The sequence below is a fragment of the Anolis sagrei genome, chromosome Y (assembly GCF_037176765.1).
Source record: "Anolis sagrei isolate rAnoSag1 chromosome Y, rAnoSag1.mat, whole genome shotgun sequence".
Lineage (NCBI taxonomy): Eukaryota > Metazoa > Chordata > Lepidosauria > Squamata > Dactyloidae > Anolis > Anolis sagrei.
In genome coordinates this window covers 57445490-57467979 of record NC_090035.1, presented here as the reverse complement: position 1 = coordinate 57467979, position 22490 = coordinate 57445490, and the positions used below count along the sequence as shown (strand labels likewise).

Below are 22490 nucleotides of genomic sequence, written 5' to 3'. Positions count from 1 at the left end.
CCCCCCTGAAACGAAATCCTGGCTACAGGCCTGGAGCCATGTATCAATATGTGAAAGGGTGTCCTAATGAAGAGGGAGCAGGCTTGTTTTCTGCTTCCTTTGACACTAGGACTAGGAGCAATGGGCTCAAATGACAGGAAAGGAGATTCCACCTGAACATGAGGAAGACTTCCTGACCATAGAAGCTGTTCAACAGCGGAACTCTCTGCCTTGGAGTCTGGTGGAGGCTCCTTTCTTTTAAGCAGTGGTTGAATGGTCATCTGTTGGGAATACGTTGATTGTACTTTTCCTGCATGGAAGCAGGGGGTTGGACTAGATAACCCATGGGATCTTTTCCATCTCTATTATTCTATGATTCCATGAGATTAGCCTTTTCCAGTTTCCAGTTGGGCAATCCTTTTGTGAATCAATTTGGCCAAGAAAACCTTATGACAGGATCATGATAAATGGGAAGCGACTCAACTTGGCGGCATATGACAACAACCCATATGAAGGATAACAACAAATGTCCATTTTGAAAGGATGGGCACGGGGTGTCTTCAGTATTGTTTCTACCATAGAGAAGACTACAGCTCCCAGGATTCCAGCTATGGTGGTTCAGGTGTGTCAAACTGTGATAAGGCTGCGGTATAGACGGACCCTTTAAACTCCATTACTTTGGTCTTTGTAGCTGCTGGGAAGGAGCACCTCGGCCTTGGAAGCCTTAGGATCGGAATGTAAATTGGTTTAAGTCCAGGCTGAGCCCTGCTTGTTGATTGGGCTAAAAATAGCCTCTTGACAGCCCTATTATAAACCATACACACTAATCCTCCATCCGTCATCCTTACTGCTTTTCCCTCTCCCTCCCGCTGTAGCTTGCTTATTGTCCTAATGCAATTCATCTCGGCAGGATGGCCGGCTTGCATTGTGTTGATGTATGTATATACATGTGTGAGTATCTTGACTCCATTTCCTCAGCCTACAAATAAATCATAATAATCCTTAGCCAAAAAATAACAATAATAATCAAGCAAGGGGGGAATGGGAAGGGGGGCAAACCAGCAGGTCCTGGTGTTTAGCCACACTGGATGGTTGTAATCTCTTTAGGCTCCAAGGCAGGAGGAGGCAGCGAGGTACTGGACTCATTGGCCTGCAGTCATGCATTATTGATAATAATGGCCGTGTCCCTTTAACTGGCTTGGTGCTATGACACTTGAGGGTGCGTGAGTGTACAAGCTAGCAAGCTTGTGTGGATTGGATGCATGTGAGTGTGTTTGAAGGCAGGCAGGCAAGCAAGCAAGCAAGCAGGGAGGCAGAGAGAGAGAAGCCAGAGCCTGCATCCTCCACCCTTTGCTTTTTGGGGATAAGAATAAGCATCCTCTTTTATTTTATTATGATTGTTTTACAGGAAGGAGCCTCTCCCCTCATCCATCCATCCATTCACTCCGGCTGGGATCCATCCATGGCCTTTTCCACCAGGCTCTCCTTCTTCTCCTTTTGAGGCAGCTTTCTTTCGGAGAGCCACCCCAAAGCAGTGGATGCTCTGATGTGCCAGGCAATTTGGAGAAGGTTGCCAAGAAGCTGGAGAGCTGTGAAGGAGAAGAAGAAAGAGAGGTGGTGCTAAGGAAAGGAAGGAAGGAAAAAGAAGAGGGTCATTGTTGAGCTTACCCAAAGCTGACATCAGGCTGCATTAATAGCCCAAAAACTGGGGTGTGCGCTGGTACGCCTCTGTGGCGCCTTGCCCTCCCTCTTGTGTTGTTTACCCATCGCATCAGGGGCCTTCTCCCCACTCCTGGCATCCCTCCATTTTCCAGGTGCACTTCTGGACATGAAGAGGCCAGCGGTGTGCACAGAAGGCATGGCGTGAGCTGGGAAGAAGACAACAACACGTCTGGAGGTAAGCATAAGCCAGACTTACAGGCCTGCTGCATCCCTGGGAGTGGGCTGAGTGCAGGCCTGTAGCCCGGATTTCAATTCGTGGGGGGGGGGGGGGGGGGGTTGAGTTTGATTCGGGGGGGGGGGCTGAGTCCGAGTGAAAGAAGGTCTACCCTAGCAAACCTTTTGTATCATTACCCCAATACCCCCATGCATACGGGATATATTGAGTATGGTAATCAGATCATGATATGAGTAAACATAACAGTTTAAATAATGCACCAGTAAGGCCTTTTCACGAACCACCATGAGAATTTAAGGGGGGGGGGGGGCTGAAGCCCCTCAAGCCCCCCCCCCCCCCCCCCCGGCTACATGCCTGGCTGCGTGTGTGCGTCCTCCTCTCCAGCACAAAGAGGCCCGGCTCCATCCCATCTTCCCAAATTGGGCCTCCCACCCTAAGAGTTATCTCACATCTGCACCACCGCCCAGGGAAGGCCAATGTGCTGTAATTACATCCCTTTGCAAGGGAGATCACAGCACCGCCACTGTGCTGGTGTTACATAAGGACAAGCCTCCTTGTCTCGCTGGACAGGGCTGGGTCTCTCTCAGGCTGGCATCCTTCTTCATCTCAGTCTCTTTAAACCTAGCGCTTAGTTTTCATAAACATATTTTAATGGGGGTTGGATGTCCCCCTCCCCTTTCCTTTTTTGTCTTCCCCCTTGTTTTGGATTTGCGGCATTGAATGAGAATTTTAGGACTTGGATGCTGAACGGTTTTTGTCATCGTCCTATTTGATTTATTCATCTTGTTGTGTGATTCATTGAAAGGGAGGGGGTCTTTTTGGTGATGCCCATCTACTTGTAATGTAATGGCTCATTGGAAACCACACGGATCTTGAATCTGGAAAGGAAAACCTGGCTGTCACTGTTTGGGATTTGGCAGTTCTTGGATGCAAGGCCCTGCTCGTTTTGTTCCTTTGCTTCTGTGCTTTCTCTGTGTTGAACCATTCTGTTTGTACACAATTCTCCAGCTTTGTTTTGGGGTCCATTGATTTGGGAGGTGACTTGGCATGAGTGACTCCCAACCTACACAACATGGATCCTCCAGGCTTATTGTCATCTTTCAGGGTTGCCAACTTTTCTCCAAACCGGGCCCTTATGCTACAATATCCGGCTTTACCAGAATGCAAGGAGCATGGAAACATGCCCTTCTGGGCCCAAAAGTCCAGATATGGTCCAGATAGGCTTCGCCTGTGATATTCCTGCTCTTAAAGGCACAGCAGCAAAACCATAGTTGTTTTTAAAGTTGGCAGTAGTGACCAACACTACACTTGCAAAACAGCACCCTTTGGGTTTCTTGCCTAGATGATTAGAATGATTACAGTTCTACAACCATAGAGGAGACATTGGAAGTGATGCTGTTCAAGGGATATTTTCCTCAGCTTCTTTAGAAATTCAGTAGACTTTTCTAGAGAGCTAGCAGAGCAGGATGGTGTTGTTTTGCATATGTTTTCTGTGCTGGTCATTGGTGCTTTAAAAAGTATCAATGTGGATAGAAGGCCCTCTATTTATCATCAGATCTACTTTTGCTTTGTTGCTGCTTACTGCTTTTAAGTTTTGAATTCAAGCTTGCCAGGAACCTCCTTGTTGTACCTTTAAAGCCATTCTCTGTTCATTAAGAGCACCAACAGGTAGGGTTGCCAACATTTTTATCAGCATGTGCTTTTGTGCCTTTCCCGACAGCTGGGTGAACATACATTAGCATGCAAAGCAGCTTCCCCCAGCTGCAAAAGGAATAAGAACAGCCTGGGAAAGGTTGTTTCTGGTCAGTTGGCAGCCCCAGTTGTTTGCAAAAGATGTCTGTTTATCTCTCAGAGGTGCTGCATTTTGCAGCTGAATGGTAGCCTATAAGTGGGAGGGAGGGAGGGGAAGAAGCTTTCAGAAGGGCCCTGTGCAAATTGACAATCATTTCAGCATTAATTTAACACCAAAGGGTCCTTTGGTACTTGATGGAATGGGTCCTGTCATTTTAATGTTTCACCAAGAGTAAGCAATACAATTAACATGTTCTTCCCTGCTTCGCTTCTACTTATGGATGGTCCCTAACAGAGGTAACGTATTATGTAATTTTATATTCCTCCATCCAGGTGTTTGGGAACTGGCTGCAATTTTCCATTGTGACTTTTGGTGCAAGTTAAAAGAAACTCTTGCCAGGGTCTGGCATTTAGAAAGAAGTTCAAAGGGTAAAGCATATGGGCAAGTTTTTTCTCCTTAAGTTTGGATAAGTACTAAGCAGATATGACTATTTCTTTTTTTACACAACTCTTACATGCATAAACAAAATAACATGATATCCAACCATGTGCCTCATTTCCTCCAGCTGGATCCCTAAATGCCCATGGACTCCAGTTCTCACCATCCTCTTCCAAGCCAGTCCACAATTGCAGATGATGAAAATTTATAGCAACAGGGTTGTTGTGAGTTTTTCAGGCTGTATGCATGGCCATGTTCCAGTAGCATTCTCTCCTGATGTTTTGCCTGCATCTGTGGCTGGGATCCTCAGAGGTTTGTTCAGAGATCTGTGGGAATGAGGCAAGTGGAGTGTATGTCTCTATATATCTATCTGTGGAATAATGTTCAGGTTGGGGAAAAGAATCCTTGTCTGTTTGAGGAAAGTGTGAATGTTGTGATAAGCAAGCTTGAATAGCACTGAGTAGCCTTGCAGCTGCAGAGTCAATCAGTGAGGGTATTTGCATTGAGGTAGCCTGGCTGTTGTTGCTTGGTGGCATCCTTTGTTTCAGAGGTGTTAACTGGCACTTGGTTGTTTGCTGTCTGGAATTTCCTGTTTCCAAGTGGTGCTGTTTATTTATATGTCTTGATTCTGGTATTTTTTTTAATCCTGGTAGCCAGATTTTGTTCATTTTCATGGTTGCTTCCTTGTAGCAACAGCTGGAAAGTATAATCTAAGTTTTGATCCAAACAAGCACAGATGAGGTTGCTCAAACTTTGTGCTATGGCAGTGTCATTGGGGCCTGTGTTAGTACAATCTGAGAGTCAACAACACTGCCATAGCATAAAGTTTTAATGATAAAGAGCAAGCTGAGATCCATCCAGTGAAATCTCTCTGCATTCTTTGCCAGGGCTTTTCACACAATGCCTCTTCCACTTTGCAGAAAGTGTCCATTGGTCTCACATGATAGCAAGCCCTGCCATCTTGAGATGTGCTTCCATCTTCAACATGGAGACACTTTTGTGCCCTTAGTTACCACCCATTACTGTCATTTGTGTTTGGTTGTGTTTTGGATGATGTTTCCATCAGCCATGCTTGCTGAGACTAGAATTGTGATCTAGAACAAGCTCATAGACGTCAAGGGCTATCTCGGCCTCAGGCTTGACTTCAAAGGTCCATTGAATCTGTGGACAGAGAATCTGTACAAACAGAGAGCCAACTATAATTGTTTTACACCAGGCATGAGCAAACTTGGACCCTCCAGGTGTTTTGGACTTCAGCTCCCACAATGCCTAGCAGCCTCAGGCCCTTTCCTTTTCCCTTCTTTTTCTGCTTAAGCAGCTGAGGGGGGAAAGGAAGGGGCCTGAAGCTGTTAGGAATTCTCAGAGTTGAAGTCCAAGACACCTGGAGGGCTGAAGTTTGCTAATGTCGTGAAGAGATGCTCCTCTATGCAGACTGGGGATAATGGGAATGGCAACCCAACAGCAATTGTTACTCTGAGGTTCAGGGGAAAGGTTCAAGGGCATTTTTAAAGCCAGACATCCTATCCCTAATCCTTGGATCTCAATGCAAACAGAACAAACTGCAACCTCCAGATGTTCCTATATCTCAACTCTTCCCAGCTCTAGTTACAATGTTGAATGAGGAAGAATATGGGAGTTGTAGCCCAGCATCTGGAGGAGGGGCACATAGAATGATATGGCTAACCGGATTCAGCCTACACGCAAGTTTGACACGCAAGATTTGCAAAGGTTTATGGTCATGCCATTACATCTGGCTCCTCGACTTATAGAAAAGTTCCTTTGAAAAACGGTGTTGCCTTCAGGTCATTTATTCCCTATGGCAACTCTTAAGGTTTTCTTTACAAGATTTGTTCAGGAAAACCTTTCTCTGAGGTTGAGGGCCCTTCCACACAGCCCTATATCCCAGAATATCAAGGAAGAAAATCCCACATAATTTGAATGTGGACTCAGATAACTCAGTTCAAAACAGATATTGTGGGATTTTCTATGGGCCATCCAGCCTTTGCAACAATAACAACAACAACAACAACAACAACAATAATAGGAGCAACCCCATGGGCCAACCAGTCTACCCTCCTTTTACCATGCAGTAAAACTACAATCAAAGCAGCCCAGCAGATGGCTATCGAGCCTTTGTAATAATAGTAGTAGTAATAATAATAATAATAATAATAATAATAACAACAACAACAACGAGCAATTCCAGGGGCCACCCAATATAATCCCCTTTATTCTGCCATGCAGGAAAAGCACAAAGCACTCCAAGAGATGGCCACCCAGCCTTTGTAATAATAATAATAATAATAATAATAATAATAATAATAATAATAATATGAGCAACCCCAGAGGCTATCCAGTCCAACTCCCTTCTGCCATGCAGGAAAGGCACAATCAAAGCACCCCCGACAGATGGCCACCCAACCTTTGTAATATAATAATAATAATATCGCAACAACAGCAACAACAACAACAAAAGAAACCCCAGGGGTCACCCAGCCCAACCCCCTTTATTCTGCCATGCAGGAAAAGCACAATCAAAGCACCCCAACAGATGGCCATATACCTTTATAATAAATATTATTATAATATGAGCAAGCCCAGGGCCACCCAGTCCAACCCCCTTCTGCCATGCAGGAAAGACACAATCAAAACACCTCCAATAGATGGCCACCCAGTCACTCCTTAAAAGCCTCCAAAGAAGGAGCTTTCATGTATATTAAGGGAGCTGAAGTCTCAGAAAATGATCTTTTCCTGGGTTTCACTTGCATGTTGTTGTTGTTATATTTATTTATGCCTCGTTGTATCTCCCCAAAGAGGACTCAGTGCGGCTTTGTGCTTTGTGCATGTGTTTTATGGTTCTCACTCACTTGTGGCCTGTTTGCAGGCCCTATTTAAGTGCCACTGCCAAATCTTAAATGATGGAAGGCAAGCTCAGCTGACTGGCCTTTCTCTCCCACTTCTACCCAAGCCGATGCTAAGAGGGAGATAGGAAGGTTAGTAGAAAGGGACTAATGTGTTTAGTTAATCATTCATAAGCTTTAAAAATCTAATTCCACTGCATGTCCATTAGAAAGAGGAAAAATTAACGATTACGTTTATGTGAAATTGCCACTTAAATGTAAGTTAAATGCCCACACTAAAGCCATATCAAGATGAAGCTGAAAAATGGCATCTGTGATTTTATTCTCCTTTAAACTGGAGGAAGGAACATGTTTTGGGCTCTTGTCCTCCTTAGAAAGACTCAGCCTCATGAGTCTTTCTAAGGAGGACAAGAGCCCAAAACATGTTCCATCTATATGGCATCCTTATCAGGACCAGGTTATGTCTACTGGTTTCTGCTTTAACTGAAGAGCAGTCCATAAGTAAGAATTGCCAGGAGGAAATCTATCTATCTATCTACTAATCCATCCATCCATTCACTAATACATTTTACTCTGTCTCTCCATCAGTATCTCTGTCTATCTGTCTACTTACCTAACTTATGAATTCATCCATCCATTCACCAATACATTTCCCTCTTTCTCTATCCCTTATCTCTTCATCAGTGTCTCTATCTATCTATCTATCTATCTATCTATCTATCCAATCATCCATCCATCCCTCTATCTATCCATCCATTCATTCACAATACATTTCTCTCTTTCTCTGTCTATCTCTTCATCAGTGCATCCATCCATCCATCCATCCATCCATCTGTATAGCTATTTACCTACCAATCCATCCATTCACCAATACATTTCTCTCTTTCTCTATCTATCTCTTCATCTGTGTCTCTATCTATCTATCCGTCCGCCCATCTATTCATCTATTTACCAATCCATGCATCCATCCATTCATCAATATTTATCTCTTTCTTTCTCTATCTCTTCATCTATGTCTCTATCTATCCATCTATCCACCCATCCACCTACCTACCTACCAATCCATCCATCCATCCATCCATCCATCCACCAATACATTTCTACCAGTCGTTAGGAATTGTGGGAGATGCCGTCCAAAATATCTAGAGAGAGGGCTAAAGCAGGCCCAGGCCTGCTTTAGAGTCTTTATGAAATGTTTAAAGAGAGTCAACACTTAGAAGTAGTTTGAGTGCAGGACTAGATCTCCAGGAGACCAGGTTTAAATCCCTGTTCATCCAAAGGAACGCATATGCTGCTTTGGACAAGTCGCACTCTCTCAGTCCCAGAGCATAGCAACTCTCGAGGTTGAGGAAATGTCACTAGGACATTGCATGAATGTGTGTTGGCATGAATGCAAACACACATAACACACATACACAGTGATGCTTTGGTCTGGCAGAAAGGGCCGGAGCTGAAATATTATTCAGCACTGTGGACAGTGTTTCCTCAAGAAATACATTGTGCTTTATGATGCAGTACAAGAGGTTCGGGAGGCTGACCACCGCTTCAGACCCTTGAGATGCTCCAGTCTTGTCAGTCACTAACTACAGCTATCCTTCCATATTGGTGGTTTTAATAGATGTTGGAAAATTCATCCAATACAAGATAATTTCTGTCACAGAAAAATAGAAGAGTATTTCTGCAGCTGCAGCTCATTCCAAATTCCTCCCCGTGGTTTTCAGTAGAATTATAGAATCATAGAATCCTAGAGTAGGAAGAGAGCTTGTGGGCCATCTACTCCAACCCCAATTCTGTCAAGAAGGAGGAAAATTGCATTCAAAGCATCCCCAACAGATAGTCATCCAGGTTCTGTTTCAAAACCTCCAAAGAAGAAGCCTGCATGAGACTCCAGGGCAGTGACTCCACTGATGAAGAGCTGTCACAGTTAGGAAGTTCTTCCTAATATTCAGGTAGGAATACTATCAATCAATCAAGCAATGATTTATTACGGTCTTTGACCAGCACAGAATAGAATGGGGCACAGGAGCCCAAGGAAGGGAATTGCAGTTCCCAAGTAGGTCACATAAAAAGCAGATTAAAAACATATTATAAAAGAGACAGATTAAAAAGCAGACTAAATTTACAGTTTAAAGTGCATGTATGAATCTAAAATAGGGGGGCGGCTAATACAAATATCAGACAACTGGGAAGCTCTAAAAAGGGATGAGAGGGGAGCATTTACAGCATTTCAGTTATTACAAATCATTCTAACTATATTCCCGGCAGGAAGTTGCCTGGTGGAGTCGGTCAACGGCCGTCTAATGTTAATTGCTGCTGCACAGAACTTGGCAACACTGAAGGTTGTTGCAGAGCAAGAATCCGAGAGCAACAGGGAGGTGTAATATCTTTCGGTGTGCCCTGGATGTTTTAAAACCCATGGAGTGATGAAATTAGCTCTAATGTCTCTATAGAATTCACATTGGAGGAGCACATGTTCAGTTGTTTCAATGTAGCCAGACTCGCACGGGCATAATCTCTCCTGGGCAGGGGTCTTCTGGTACCTCCCCTCCAGTACTGCCAATGGAAGGGTATGGCATTTTGCCAAAGTGAAAGCTTTTCAGTGTTTAGGCACCTCCAGGTTTGCTAAGTAAGCCGTGGGAACGATGAGATATCTGTTATCTTCGCTAATGGTGAATGCTGGAGAGCAGGCTAAGTCTGATTGTCGCTCTATATCCAGGATGTTCTGTCTAATAAGAGCCTTGGCTTGGTCCCATCCCATAGCTAGCAGTTGTCCTTGAGAGAAGCCTAGAGTTGCAATTTTGATTGCCACTACCTTATTCCATGTAGACTGAAATTCATCTCTCAGAGTTAACAGAGCGAGGCCACATGTTGAGAAAGACAGATGCAGCCAATAATTGAGGGTGGCTGTCCACACTCTCGCCTCCACTCTCACGAGGCCTGTCTCTAATCGCAGGATGGCGTTTGAGACACATCTGGGGACCTGCATCGCCGATCTTAGAAATGTTGATTGTACTTGCTCCAGAGGGGCATAGTTTGAGAAGGGACTGAGTTGGGCTCCATACATCATTTGTGCTATGGATTTTGCCTCAAAGATCTTAAGTGCTGCTGGTATGTAGTGGCCTCCTCCCATTTTGAGAAACTTTAGGATAGCATAGGAGCTCTTTTGCGCTGCCTCTGCTACGTAATCCACGTGTACTTTCTTGTTTCCAGTGCAGTGATAGAATACTCCCAGGTATTTAAAGCTTGAGACCTTTTCAATATTGTGTCCATCTAGTCTCCAGGTATAATGCTTGGGTCATTTCGCAAACACCATAATTTTGGTTTTTTTAAAAAAAGTAAGATGAAAGTGTTCTTCATTACAATATTTTGTTAGGACTCTCAAGGCTCTTTTCAGGCCTACTTGAGTTCTGGATAGTATCACTGCATCGTCCGCATAGAGCAGGGTAGATGCGTGTTTTCCTGCCAGTTTTGGAGGGTGGTAGTCCAAGTTGTAAAGGTGCTCCACCATGGAGTTAATATAAAAGTTAAATAGTAGTGGAGCCAGAGTACATCCCTGCTTGACACCTTTCTTAGTTTCAATGGCCCTAGTGAGATGACCTTGAGGGCTACATCTCATTTTCAATATGGTCCCTTCATGTAGTATGCGAATTAATTGCAATAGTCGTCTACCTATTGAGGTGGACCCAAGTTTTTCCCATAGTTTGGTACGAGAGATAGAGTCAAAAGCTGCTCTAAAGTCTATGAATGCAGCATAGAGGGAAGATGTTCTCTGGGAGGTATATTTTTCTATAAGATATTGTAAAACTATGCACTGGTCAATGGTGGACCAACCTTCCCTGAAGCCGGCTTGCTCCTCCGCAAGCATGTTTTCTTGTTACATCCAGTCCAACAATTTCCAATACCGCTGCCTTGTGTATATTTTACTAATGGTAGGAATACTAGGAAATACTCCTTTCCTGTATTTGGAAGCCATTGTTCTGCGTCCTAGTCTCCAGGGCAGCAGAAAACTAGCCTGCTCCCTTCTCCCTATGACTTCCTATCACATCTTTATACATGGCCCTCGTCATGTCTCCTCTCAGCCTTCTCTTCTGCAGGCTCTTTAAGCCATTTCTCATAGGGCTTATTCTCCAGAACCTTGATCATTTGAGTCACCCTTCTCTGGACACATTCCAGCCTGTCAACATCTCCCTTCGATTATGGTGCCCAGAATTGGAGACCTTGTGATTCCAGGTGTGGTCTGACCAAGACAGAATAAAGGGGTAGCATGACTTCACTGGATCTAGGCACTAGACTCCTATTGATGCAGGCCAATATTCCATTTGCTTTTTTAGCCGCCACATCACATTGTTGGCTCATGTTTAACTTCCTGTCCATGAGAACTCCCAAGATTTTTTTCACACATACTGCTATCAAGCCAGGCATCCTCATTCTATAACTTTCCATTTCATTTCTTCTGCATAAATGGAATAACTTGCATTTGTCTATGTTTAACTTCATTTGGTTAGTTTTGGCCAATCTTCTCTCTAATCTGTTAAGATCATGTTGAATTCTGCTCCTGTCTTCTGGAATATTGGCTCTCCCTCCCAATTTGGTCCTGTCAGCAAACTTGATGTTCATGCCTCCTAACCCATCATATAAGTCATTAATAAAGAAGTTGAATTGGACAGGGCCCAGGACGGAACCCTGATTCTGGCACTCCACTCATCACTTCTTTCCAGGATGAAGAGGAAACATTGGGGAGAATCACCCTCTGGGTTTGTTTGCTTAACCAATTGCAGATCCAGCTAACTGTAGTTTTACCTAGCCCACATTTGACTAATTTGTTTGCCAGAAGGTCATGGGGGACCTTCTCAAAGGAAAGCCTTCCTGAAATCCAGATATGCTACATCCATGGCGTTCCCTGCATCCACCCAGCTTGTAACTCTATCAAAAAAAAGAGATCAAATTAGCCTGGCATGACTTGTTTTTGATAAATCCATGTTGACTATGTGATTACTGCATTCCTTTCTAAGTTTTTGTCTTTTTCTAGAATCTTGCCTGGCATCGATGTGAGGCTGACTGGGCAGTGATTGTTTGGGTAATCCTTTTTTCCCTTCTTGACAATAGATAGGGACCACATTTGCCCTCCTCCAATCTGTTGGAACATGTCCCGTTCTCCAATAACTCTTAAAGATGATTGCCAGTGGTTCCAAAATGACTTGGCCCCAATAAAGATATCTAACATGGGTAAGAGCTGTTCAAAAAATTGTTGAAGGGGTTGCCAAGAAATGTGAACATATATTCACATGTGGTGGTAATGTAAATATGTACAGAAGTTCTGGGCAAATGATATAATTGGGCATAGAAAGCATTATGATGAAGAAGAAATAGAAACCCAGTGAATATATTGTTATCTTTATACAATACAGATGATAAGAAAGAAACAAAAATAATTTGCTAATGATGATGATGATGATGATGATGATGATGATGACAATATTTTATTTGTGTACTGTCACCATCCCTCCGGAGGGATTCTGTGCAGCTCACAAGAGCACATTTAAAGTGCCAGAAATAGAACAAACAATACATAAGCTTCTAAAACAACAACATAAATCAATAGAAATACACATAAACCTAATCTAGTAAAATTTTAAAATTCATAAAATGTTGTAGAACTTGTGGGTAGGACTACCTCACTCCATTAACAGTCCAAAGTGATAGAGTAAGCAGTTGCTAAATCCTCAAATCTGGCCATAAACTACACAAGGTCAAAAGCCTGTCTAAAAAGCCATGTTTTTAAACTCGTCCAGAAAACTTGGAGAATGGGGGCTAATTTAATCTCTCTAGGAAGGGCATTCCAGAGCTAGGGGGCCACCACCAAGAAGATGTGCCCCCCCCCCCAGGGTTTGGAGCAGAGCCATAGGATCCCATGAAAAGCAATGGTTTTAACATGGATCACTGGGTCTTATATCCTATGGGATTTGGTGTAGAACCATAGAATCCCATGGAAAGAACTGGTTTTAACCTGTTGTCAGTCTCCGTTAATGTAAGGGACTCTTGGCAGGGCAAGGGATCTCTCCGTTTTTGGATATTGCTATTTCTCCTGATTAAAAACAAAAAAGTAATACTGACCATGTGATGAATGTAAGTGGAATGTATAGCCAGCTCTTTGAATGTGAAATGGGACTGCTGACAATATAAGAGGGGCAATTCTCTATGTGAAAAGGACGGTCACTGTGCTGGTACAGCTGTACCAGGAGCTCCAATTCTATGGTTTAATATTTTTTATTGAGTTTCTTAGGTTGTGACATCGAAAGAGGGGGAACAATACATAATAGGAAAGCTTGGAAATTTAGGATGAAAGAGTTCCTAGGGCCTTTAAGGGGATGAAACAAGAGGAGGGTAAGGGGTATGGGGGTGGGGTAGAGGGGGGGAGGAAAGGCGTGGGGGAAGGGTGTTGGATATATGAGGAGGGGGGAAGAATAGTACTGGACACTTCCGTTTGGTCCACAGATGGATTACCTGTTATTAATATTAATATTGGATTGGTCGGTCATTTCTTGTTTATTATTGGTCAGTTATTTCTGGATGTTCTTTAGGTATTCTTTACAGTAGCCCCAATTGATCTGTCTCTCCTTATTCTGGTTTTTCATTAAGCTCGATAGTCTTTCCAGGTCCGTAAATTCAATAACCTTTTTTGTCCATTCCTCCGCCGAAGGAATTTCTTTTGTTTTCCACTTTTGAGCTATTAAAATCCTTGCAGCTGCTGCGAGGTAGAAGAAGATTTTTTCCTCATTTTGGTTCCAAACTAGATCTGTCATATTTAGTAGGTAGTATTCCGGCCTCATTTCCAGTTTTATTTTGATTATTTTTTGTATATGTTTATGGACAGTGGACCAAAATTGTTGTATTCCCTTACATTTCCAGAACATATGAAAATAGGTTCCTGTCTCCTTCTTACACTTCCAGCATAGATTGCTGTAGTTTTTATTGATTCTTGATAGTATACTTGGCGTTAGATGCCATCTGTAGAACATCTTATGGCAGTTTTCTAGGATGGATGTAGCTTTTGTAAATTTAGTTTTCTTTTTCCAGATTTGCTCCCATTCTCTGAGCCAAATGGTCCTACCTATGTCTCTTGCCCATTTGTTCATGCTTACTTTTATCAGTTCCTTTTCATTGCTCCATTCTAGTAAACTTTTGTATAGTGTCGCAATCACTTTTTTTTCTTTCTTCATTATCTTGTCCCAAATGGTCTCAGTCTCGGAGAATCCTTTTTTGCAATCCTCTTTAAAACAGTCTTCTGCCTGCAGATAGTGGAACCAGCCCAGTTCTTCTTCAGTATCTCTAAGTTCTTCCATAGTTTTAAGGCGCCATTGATTATTTTCTTTTGTTAGAAGATGGTTGTAATTGAGCCACTTTTTTCTAGGTAATTCTTTCTTGTGGAAGGCCTCCGAGGGCGATACCCATCTGGGCGTTCTGGTGTAAAAATAGTCTTTATACTTTTTCCACACTTTTAAGAGGGCTGATCTTATGTAGTGGTTATTAAATGATCTTTCAATTTGGTCTTTCTCATACCAAAGGTATGCATGCCATCCTCTTCTTATATTCCATCCTTCTATCGTTAACATCTTTTTGGGCTCAAGGTTGGCCCATGCCACAGTCCAGGATAGCGCGCATGCCTCGAAATAGAGTTGAAGATCGGGCATTGCCAAGCCTCCTCTGTCCTTTGCATCCGTTAGGGCTTTGAATTTGACCCTGGGTTTCTTCCCATCCCAAACGAACCTCAGGATGTCCTTATTCCATTTACTAAAACATGTATTGTTCTTTATGATTGGTATTGTTTGGAATAAAAAGGTTATCTTGGGTAATATGCTCATTTTGATGGCAGAGATTCTTCCTAGCCAAGATAGGTTGAGGTGTTTCCAATTTTTTAGTTTCTTCTGGATTGATTCCCATGTCCGTTCATAATTATCTTTAAACAAGTTTGCATTTGACCCTGAAATGGTAATACCTAAGTATTTTACCTTTTTGACTATTTCCAATCCTGTCTCCTCGGTGATCTTGATTTTCTTCTCTGCATTGACATTTTTGGTGAGTATTTTAGATTTGTTTCTATTTATCTTTAAGCCAGCTAGTCTCCCAAACTTTTCAATCTTTGATAACCATTTTGTGGTCAGCTCCGCAGGGTTTTCTACAATGCATAAGACATCGTCTGCGAAGGCCTGGACTTTGTATTCTTCCGAGGCGATCTTTGTTCCTTTTAATGTGTCGTCCGTCCGCAGGTCTTCTAGAAGAATCTCCAATATCATTATGAACAGTAATGGAGACAGAGGACATCCCTGTCTGACTCCCTTCTGTATGTTAATCTTCTCGGTGAATTGGTTGTTTACGATTATTTTCGCAGATTGTTTGGAATAGATGGATTGTATTACGTTTATAATCTGGTATCCTGCATCTATTTCTTTTAACGTAGATATTAAAAAGTCCCAGCTTGCATTGTCAAAGGCCTTCTCGGCATCTACCAAGAGCAGGCCGACTTCTTTTTGTCTGTTTTGCTCGTAGTATTCGATTACGTTTAGGTTACATCTTATATTGTCCTTCATTTGTCTTTTCGGTAAAAACCCTCTTTGGTCCTCCTTAATCCTTACTTTAAGCACTTCTTTAAATCTGGTGGCGATGACCGCTGCGAAGATCTTATAATCGAAGTTCAATAATGAAATTGGGCGGTAATTTTGTACATTCGTTGGGTCGGTGTTTTCTTTGTGAAGCAGCGCTATGTATGCTTCTTTCCATGATTCCGGCATGTCTTTCCCTTCTCTTATGTTGTTCATGATTTCATTTAGGTAGGTTACCAATTCTTCTTTATGGAGTTTGTAGTATTGCGCCGGAAAGCCATCAGGCCCTGGTGCTTTATTACTTGGTGTTTCATTTATAGATTTATTTATTTCATCCTCTCTAATTGGGGCATTTAGGAGTTCTCTCTCGTTGTCATTAACTCGTGGAATTTTTTGATCTGCTATGTATGCAATTATATCTTCTTTCTTGATCGGATCTTTTTTGTAGAGTTTTTTGTAAAATTCACTAAATTGCCCGGCGATTTCTTTTTCCGTGGTATAGTTTTTTCCTTCCTGTGTTATCTGTGTTATTATTCTTCGTTGTTTCTTCTTGGCCAGTTTTCTTGCGAGGAATTTCCCTGGTTTGTTTGCTTCTGCGAAGTATTGTGCTTTTAAATATTTCAGATTGCGTGCCATTAAGTCTAACTGTGCTGCATTCACTTCTTTTCTTAGTAGATCTATTTCCAGGAGAATTTTTTTATTTTTTGGTTGCTTCTTTAGTTGGCTTTCCTTTTCTTGGAGTTTGGCTTCCAATTTTGTCCTTTCCTCTCTTCTTTTCTTGTTTTTGATAGCTCCTTGTTGGATATAGTGACCGCGCATGAATGCTTTGCTGGCATCCCATACTATCTCCAACTTGGTACCTTTATCTTTGTTGTCCTCAAAAAAAGTTTTTATTGTTTTTTTACTGAGTTCTATATCTTCTTTTTGCCTGATCAGGGCTTCGTTCAACTTCCACCTCCAATTTCGTGGACCGATTTTTATTTCTATTTTTAACGGGCAGTGGTCAGTAAGGATCCTTGTAAGTATTTTAACTTTTTTAACTTTGATTGATAGCAGGTTTGTTACCCAGCACATGTCAATGCGTGTCCATGTGTGGTGTCTTGCTGAGTAGTAGGTAAAATCTTTGGAGTCTGGGTTTTTAAGCCGCCAGATGTCTTGAAGTCCTAGATCTTTTTTCAGTTGTAGGAAATTTTGTGGAAGTGTCCCGCTCTTTGCTTTTTTCCCAGATTTGTCCATCCTGCCGTCCATCACCCCATTGAAATCACCTAGTATCATCAGGTTATCGCACATATGTTCAGCTATCTTCCCCCTCAATTGTTTAACAAAAGCGCTTTTTGCTCCATTGGGGGCGTAGATGTTACATAAGAGTATGCTCAGATTGTTAACTTTAATTTTAGCTCCTATCATCTGCCCCTCGCTGTCTTTAAATGCTAATTCGGGATTCAAGTTCTCCTTTATATATAATGCTACTCCTCTCTTTTTTTCAATGGAGGAGGAGTAGTATAGCTTCCCCAAGTATTTATTTTCTAAGTAGGAGCTGTGCTTTTGTGCTACGTGTGTCTCTTGGATTGCGATAATATCACACTTAAGACTTTTGAGTTGGTTAAAAATAGATTTTCTTTTATTGGGTGTATTCAATCCGTTAACATTATTAGACACAATCTTCAGCTCCATCTTTGCGATTTAAATCTATCAAGTCTTTTGTGGTTTGATTTCTATGGTATTGTTTGGTGTAGTCCTCTGGTGATGTTTGTCTGGCTCTTTTTTCCCCCTTTTTCGTGCCGGACTCCTCTGGGAGCAGTGGGGTTTCCATGTCTTTCTCTTCCGTCTCGTCTCCATTTCTCGTAGTTGAGTCTCTTCTTTGTGTTTTGGCCTGTCGTTCTTTTTCTTTTGTGATTCTCTGGTAGAGGTCTTTCGCTTTGTCCACAGATGTTATCCATACTTTTTCACCTTTCACAGTTGCCATTATCCCCTCCTTCCTTTCCCACCAAAACTTAATTTGTTGTTTCTTAAGCTCGTCGGTCAAAAAGTAGTATGGTTTTCTTTTGTTCATGATGGTGGCTGGTACTTCTCTTATAATGGCAATTTTTCTGTCTTTATAGTATGTCGGCTGCTTAGCGTTGATTTTCAGTATCTGTTCTCTAAGGTATTTTCTTGTTAAGTGTACTATTATGTCTTGCGGTGTTCCATTTTTCTTTGAGTAATTGGTGTGTACACGGTATATTCTATCTATATTTGAGTCCATCTCCTCTACTGGTATGTTCAGGATTTTGGAGGTTATTTCTGATATTATGATTCTTAGATTTTCCTGTTTGTCTTCTACGATGTTCCTAATTCTTAATTGATATTCAGTCTCTTTTAAATCCATCATCTCTTGTTGTCTTGTGAGTCTTGTTGATATTTCTTCTAGAGTGTCCAGTCTCTTCTTGGTTTTCTCCTGTGTCTTTTTCTGTACTTGATTCTCTTTCTTCATTACATTAATTTCGGTTTGTATTCCATCTATTTCTTTTTTAAAAGTGGACAGTTCTTCCTTGATCTCTTCTTTCACTTTCCCCATTTCTTCTTGAATCATTTTTTCCAACCTGGCCTGTTGTTTTTCTTGTGAGGATCTCATTTTCTCTTGTGATTCTTGTAGTTTAGTTTGCGTCTCCTGCATCTTCACTTGGGTCTCATGTATTTTGGCAAGTTCCGCCATTAAGTCTTTTAAAGTCGGTTCGTTCTCTTTTGGGGGTGGGGGTGGGTCTCCTTGAATTGAGTGTCGTCTTGCTGTCAAAATTTTACTTTGTTTTAATATGTTGGGTTTTTCCATGTTTAAGTCTCTTCCTGCACTTATTGGTTGTGACTGATATACTTCTTATGTATTTAAATTTGTTCAGTTTGTTTTTATGCGGCCTCGAGTTATTTCTTCTAATAACAGTTTTCTTTTGATTCTGCTCTTCTTGTGTCTTCTGAGTTCTTAAAGTTTCTTGAAGTTTCTTCTCTTCGATTGTGTTGATTAAATTAAATTTACTTTCCTAGTGTGTTGATACAGCTTGTGTACAACAAATTTAAGTAATCACTCAGTTGGAAGTTTATATTGTAATCTATTTTAAGTACCTTACCATATACAGCTTCATTTACATTTACAACCAAAATTCATTACTCTATTATGATTCTATTAAATGCAGTAAAGGTGATCTACAGTTATTTCTAGTTTATTATATTGGATTCATAAACTTTTTCTTATTATTTTCACAAAGTTAATTCTATAATAAATATATTAAATTTACTATTTAATATTTAATATTCGAGTGCAAGTTGCCGTCCACAATTAAAGATTGGTTACTCACGGTATCTATGTACGGTGTGGGATGATTGAGTCTTTAATCCCTCTCTTTCCCGGGTTTTCTTCTTCTTAAGCAGAAGTTGGGGATCCCTTTTTCTTTATTTTCCTCCCTTTGTTTAAGTAGTCCCTTTTAGATAGATTTAATAGTCCTTTTTGGTGTAGTTTATTTTGAGGTCCTAGCTTTGTCTTGGTATCCTTGGTATCCTGGTGTGAGCCTAGGGAAAAGGAGAAAAGTGAAGGAAAGAGAAGAAGAGAGAGAGAGAAAAGAGAAAGAAAGAAGAAAGAGAAAAGAGAAAAAAAGGAAGAGAAGAGAGAGAGAAGAGAAGAAAGGAAAAAGAAAAAAAAGAAAAAAGAAAAAAAAGGTTGAAGTGGGAGGAGGGGGGGACGACGGGGAGGGAGAGGGGGGGGAAGGCAAAAAGGAGAAGAAAAAAGAGAAAAAGAAAAAAAAGAAAAAGAAAAAAGAAAAAAGAAAAACACACACACACACACACACACACACAAAAATGCAAAATGTTGCTTTGGTGCAGTCTTCGTCTCGCAATCTACTATGTGCCGGGGCCTCCAGACCTAGGATTTTGAAGCTGTTCTTTCATTTTCTCTGTAGGCTGTCTTCTAGTTTGTTTCTCTGGTTCTAAAATGGTGCGGGGGGGGGGGTGTAGTCCTCTTCGTTAGATAGCGGCGGGCAATGAAGTTCCGGGGGGGGGGGGGATTAAGAGTGTTTGAAAAATCTTATCCTCCTCCCGCTTCTTGCCTTAGCCCTTGGTCCTTGTTCCCTTCCTCGTTTTGTCTTCTTCCCCTTCTCTTCTTCTCCTCCGTGTTCTGGCGCTTCTGTTATGCTGTTTTGCTTTACTACGTTTTACTTCATTTCTCTTGTCTTTTCGGCTTTCTGTTTGCTTTTCGGCGGTGCTCGGCGTTCGGCGCTTGGCGCCTAGCGCTTGGCGTTCACTGGCTTGCGTCCTCGCCTATGCCGGTTCGTTCTTCCTTCCGCGCACCGCGTTTCAGTAAGTAAGTCTCTTTGGGCTTCTGTAAATAGGATTATGTTATATATTTAGTCCATCATTTCTTGTCTTCTGTGGCCTTTATCTTGTTGTATATTATTAGTTGTTATTTTGTCTCGTTGTCTCATTGACTGAATGAGGCGTTAGGCTGCTTGCCGTCCGGCGTCTTCTCCCTGGGTCTTCCCTAGAGGCTTCGGGGGTGTTTTGAAAGGGTTCTCTGTCCCTTCTCGCACCCCGAGTTTGCCCCCGAGGGTAGGTTCCCAACTTGACTTCTCCTGTCACTGTTGGGGAGATTTTCCCTGCTCTCCCGACCCTTCTCGGTTGAAGAATCAGTTCTGAGCTCTTGGAGCTCAGAAAACTGCTGCTGCCTCCATCTTGCCTCACCGGAAGTCCCTAGGAGGACTTCAATTCTGTTTGCTTTGCATTAAATGTTTGTTTGCAATCCCAGGCTTGGGATTTTGCAGCAGGGTGGCTTCCTGTTATAGTTTGCTATCATAGGGCAAGCCACCTGTCAATTATAGGTTCCCTGGTCCTGCCCCTTTTTGAGTTTTGGAGGAAATAGGAGCCTTTTTGAGTCAGTCCACACAGGGAAGCCTTTCGCACAGGACATAAAACGAAGAGCTCCTGTAGAAAGCTTCGTCTTCTACGGCTTGGCCAGGGAGATATACAGCCTACAGCTTGGCCGGGGTTATACAGCCCTACAGCTTGGCCGGGGAGAAAAGGCTCTACAGCTTGACCGGGGTTATACAGCCCTACAGCTTGGCCGGGGAGAAAAGGCTCTACAGCTTGGCCGGGGTTATACAGCCCACAGCTTGGCCAAGGATCATGCAGCCTTACAGCTCCTTTCCTGAGGGACTTCACCCAGCCATTACCGAAACCTGAACTCCTTTCTCCTGGAAGTCTACAAATCTCTGCTTGGTAAGGGTCGCTCGCCGAAGCCAGACACAGTTGATACCAGGTGCAGGGGCTCCACGCCAACAGAGGCAAGTACAGACTGCCCAGATTAGAAGTTAAGGATTTCCCCATTAGTTAGTATACAGTTATGAAGGTAGTGCCTGTTCCCAGTGAACAAGATTGCAGGAGCCAATAGACTGTTAAGAAACCTTGAACTATTTGTTAAGAAACGTTGAACTGTTTGTTTTCATCAATAAAGAACTTTGTTGGATTTACTTTAAGCAATCTAAAGACTCTGTTTGGGGGAATCTAAGGGCCTTTATCTGAGGCAGCCCCGGCATCCCGTTGGGCACACAGAATTTATGTCCTGTCTACAGTCATGCATAGGCCGAGCATGCGACAGCACAGTCACCCATGCTTTCCCTTCTAGGTCGTCACTTAGCCATACACCTGATACATAGTACTCAACAACAAACAGCCTTGAGCTCTTCCTCAACTGGAAGATTTTCACCTCCCAATTTCTATGGCTCAGTGCAACTTTGTTGCCCCTTGACCCTGTGGGTTGAATAGGTTTTCTTAGGCAAGGGATACTCTGAGATGTTTGCACCTGTTCCTTATGAATTATAGCATTGCACCCAGTATCCCTTGGCAGTCTCCCATCCAAGTCCTAACCTGAGTAGACCCTGCTTTGATCCCAAGATCAGATGGGATCCAACTCCTTAATGGTTGAAAAAAATCAAATAATCGTGACTATATATCCATACAGGACTTTTATATACTTGCTATATAAAGCATGATATGTTTGCAACCTTGCATCCATCCCTCTGTCTCTTTTAAACCAAATATTACCCGGTGCTGCCCACCTTTGTTCATTTACAACCTCATTAAAGGCCTGGTTTGTTTTCTTTCTGTACTTCTGTCTGCTCTCATGTACTTTCAATTGTATATAAGGAGCAACCAGCAGCTGCTGGTCAATCTCGGCTTTTCACATGTCTATGTTTCCAGCAGTAAAGATTCTCTTTGATACCAGAGTGCAGTTCTGTGTCTTCATTGGGAACAACTGCCATGAACTGACATTTAAGCCGAGATTGCTGCACTGTCCCGCATTCGCGGTGAGGTGCCACTATGTATGGAGAAGATGTTTTGCAGCAGGAGGAGAATCCCATCCTCGGAGCAGAAGGGGGCGAACAGGGATCCCCTTTTGAGGAAACAGAAGCGGAGCTTTAGAGGGTAATGGCTTTGGCATCGTCTACTGCTTATGCCCGACCTAATGGGGTAACCCAGAGATGAGTGAAGGAGCTGGTAGATGTCGTGAGAGGAAGCAGCTACCTGGATTTCCCTTCCCTCCAGAGAATGGAGTCGCTGGAAGGGAAGGTTATGGTCATGGAAACCACCCTCGCCATCATGTGAAGGGTGATGGAACACTTGGCCCCTCTGGTGGAGGAGGTACAGCTCCAGATGGAGTTGCTGTGGAGCGCAAGCAAGAGGAGCGACCGGGTGACCAGAGCCCATCCCAAAACCCAGTCAAGCTGGAGGCGAGGTGTGGAGAGCGACGAAGAAGGGGAGAGACTGTGGGAAGCCACACTCACCCGCCAGACTACACCCCTGGTACCCCTGGCCAGAGCTGGGCGTGGCACAGGGCTATGAGGATTGCCCCTGGAATAGCAAGGTCTCCAGGAAGGACCACCGCATGCAGATGCCCGAGA

At 42.7% G+C, this 22490-nt stretch overlaps 1 protein-coding gene across 2 annotated transcripts in view; it reads left to right on the top strand.

Moving 5' to 3' along the window:
• Positions 1 to 874: 874 nt before the first annotated feature.
• LOC132781801 (F-box/LRR-repeat protein 16) overlaps positions 875 to 22490 on the top strand; it is a 218062-nt gene continuing 196446 nt past the window's right edge. The window contains exons 1-2 of one of the 2 annotated variants that reach the window (XM_067462249.1): positions 875 to 914; positions 1388 to 1876. The gene's annotated coding sequence lies outside the window, so the exon portion shown is untranslated. Of the gene's footprint in view, positions 915 to 1189; positions 1877 to 22490 lie in introns of those variants that run through there. The other variant, XM_060786272.2, reaches the window with a different exon arrangement.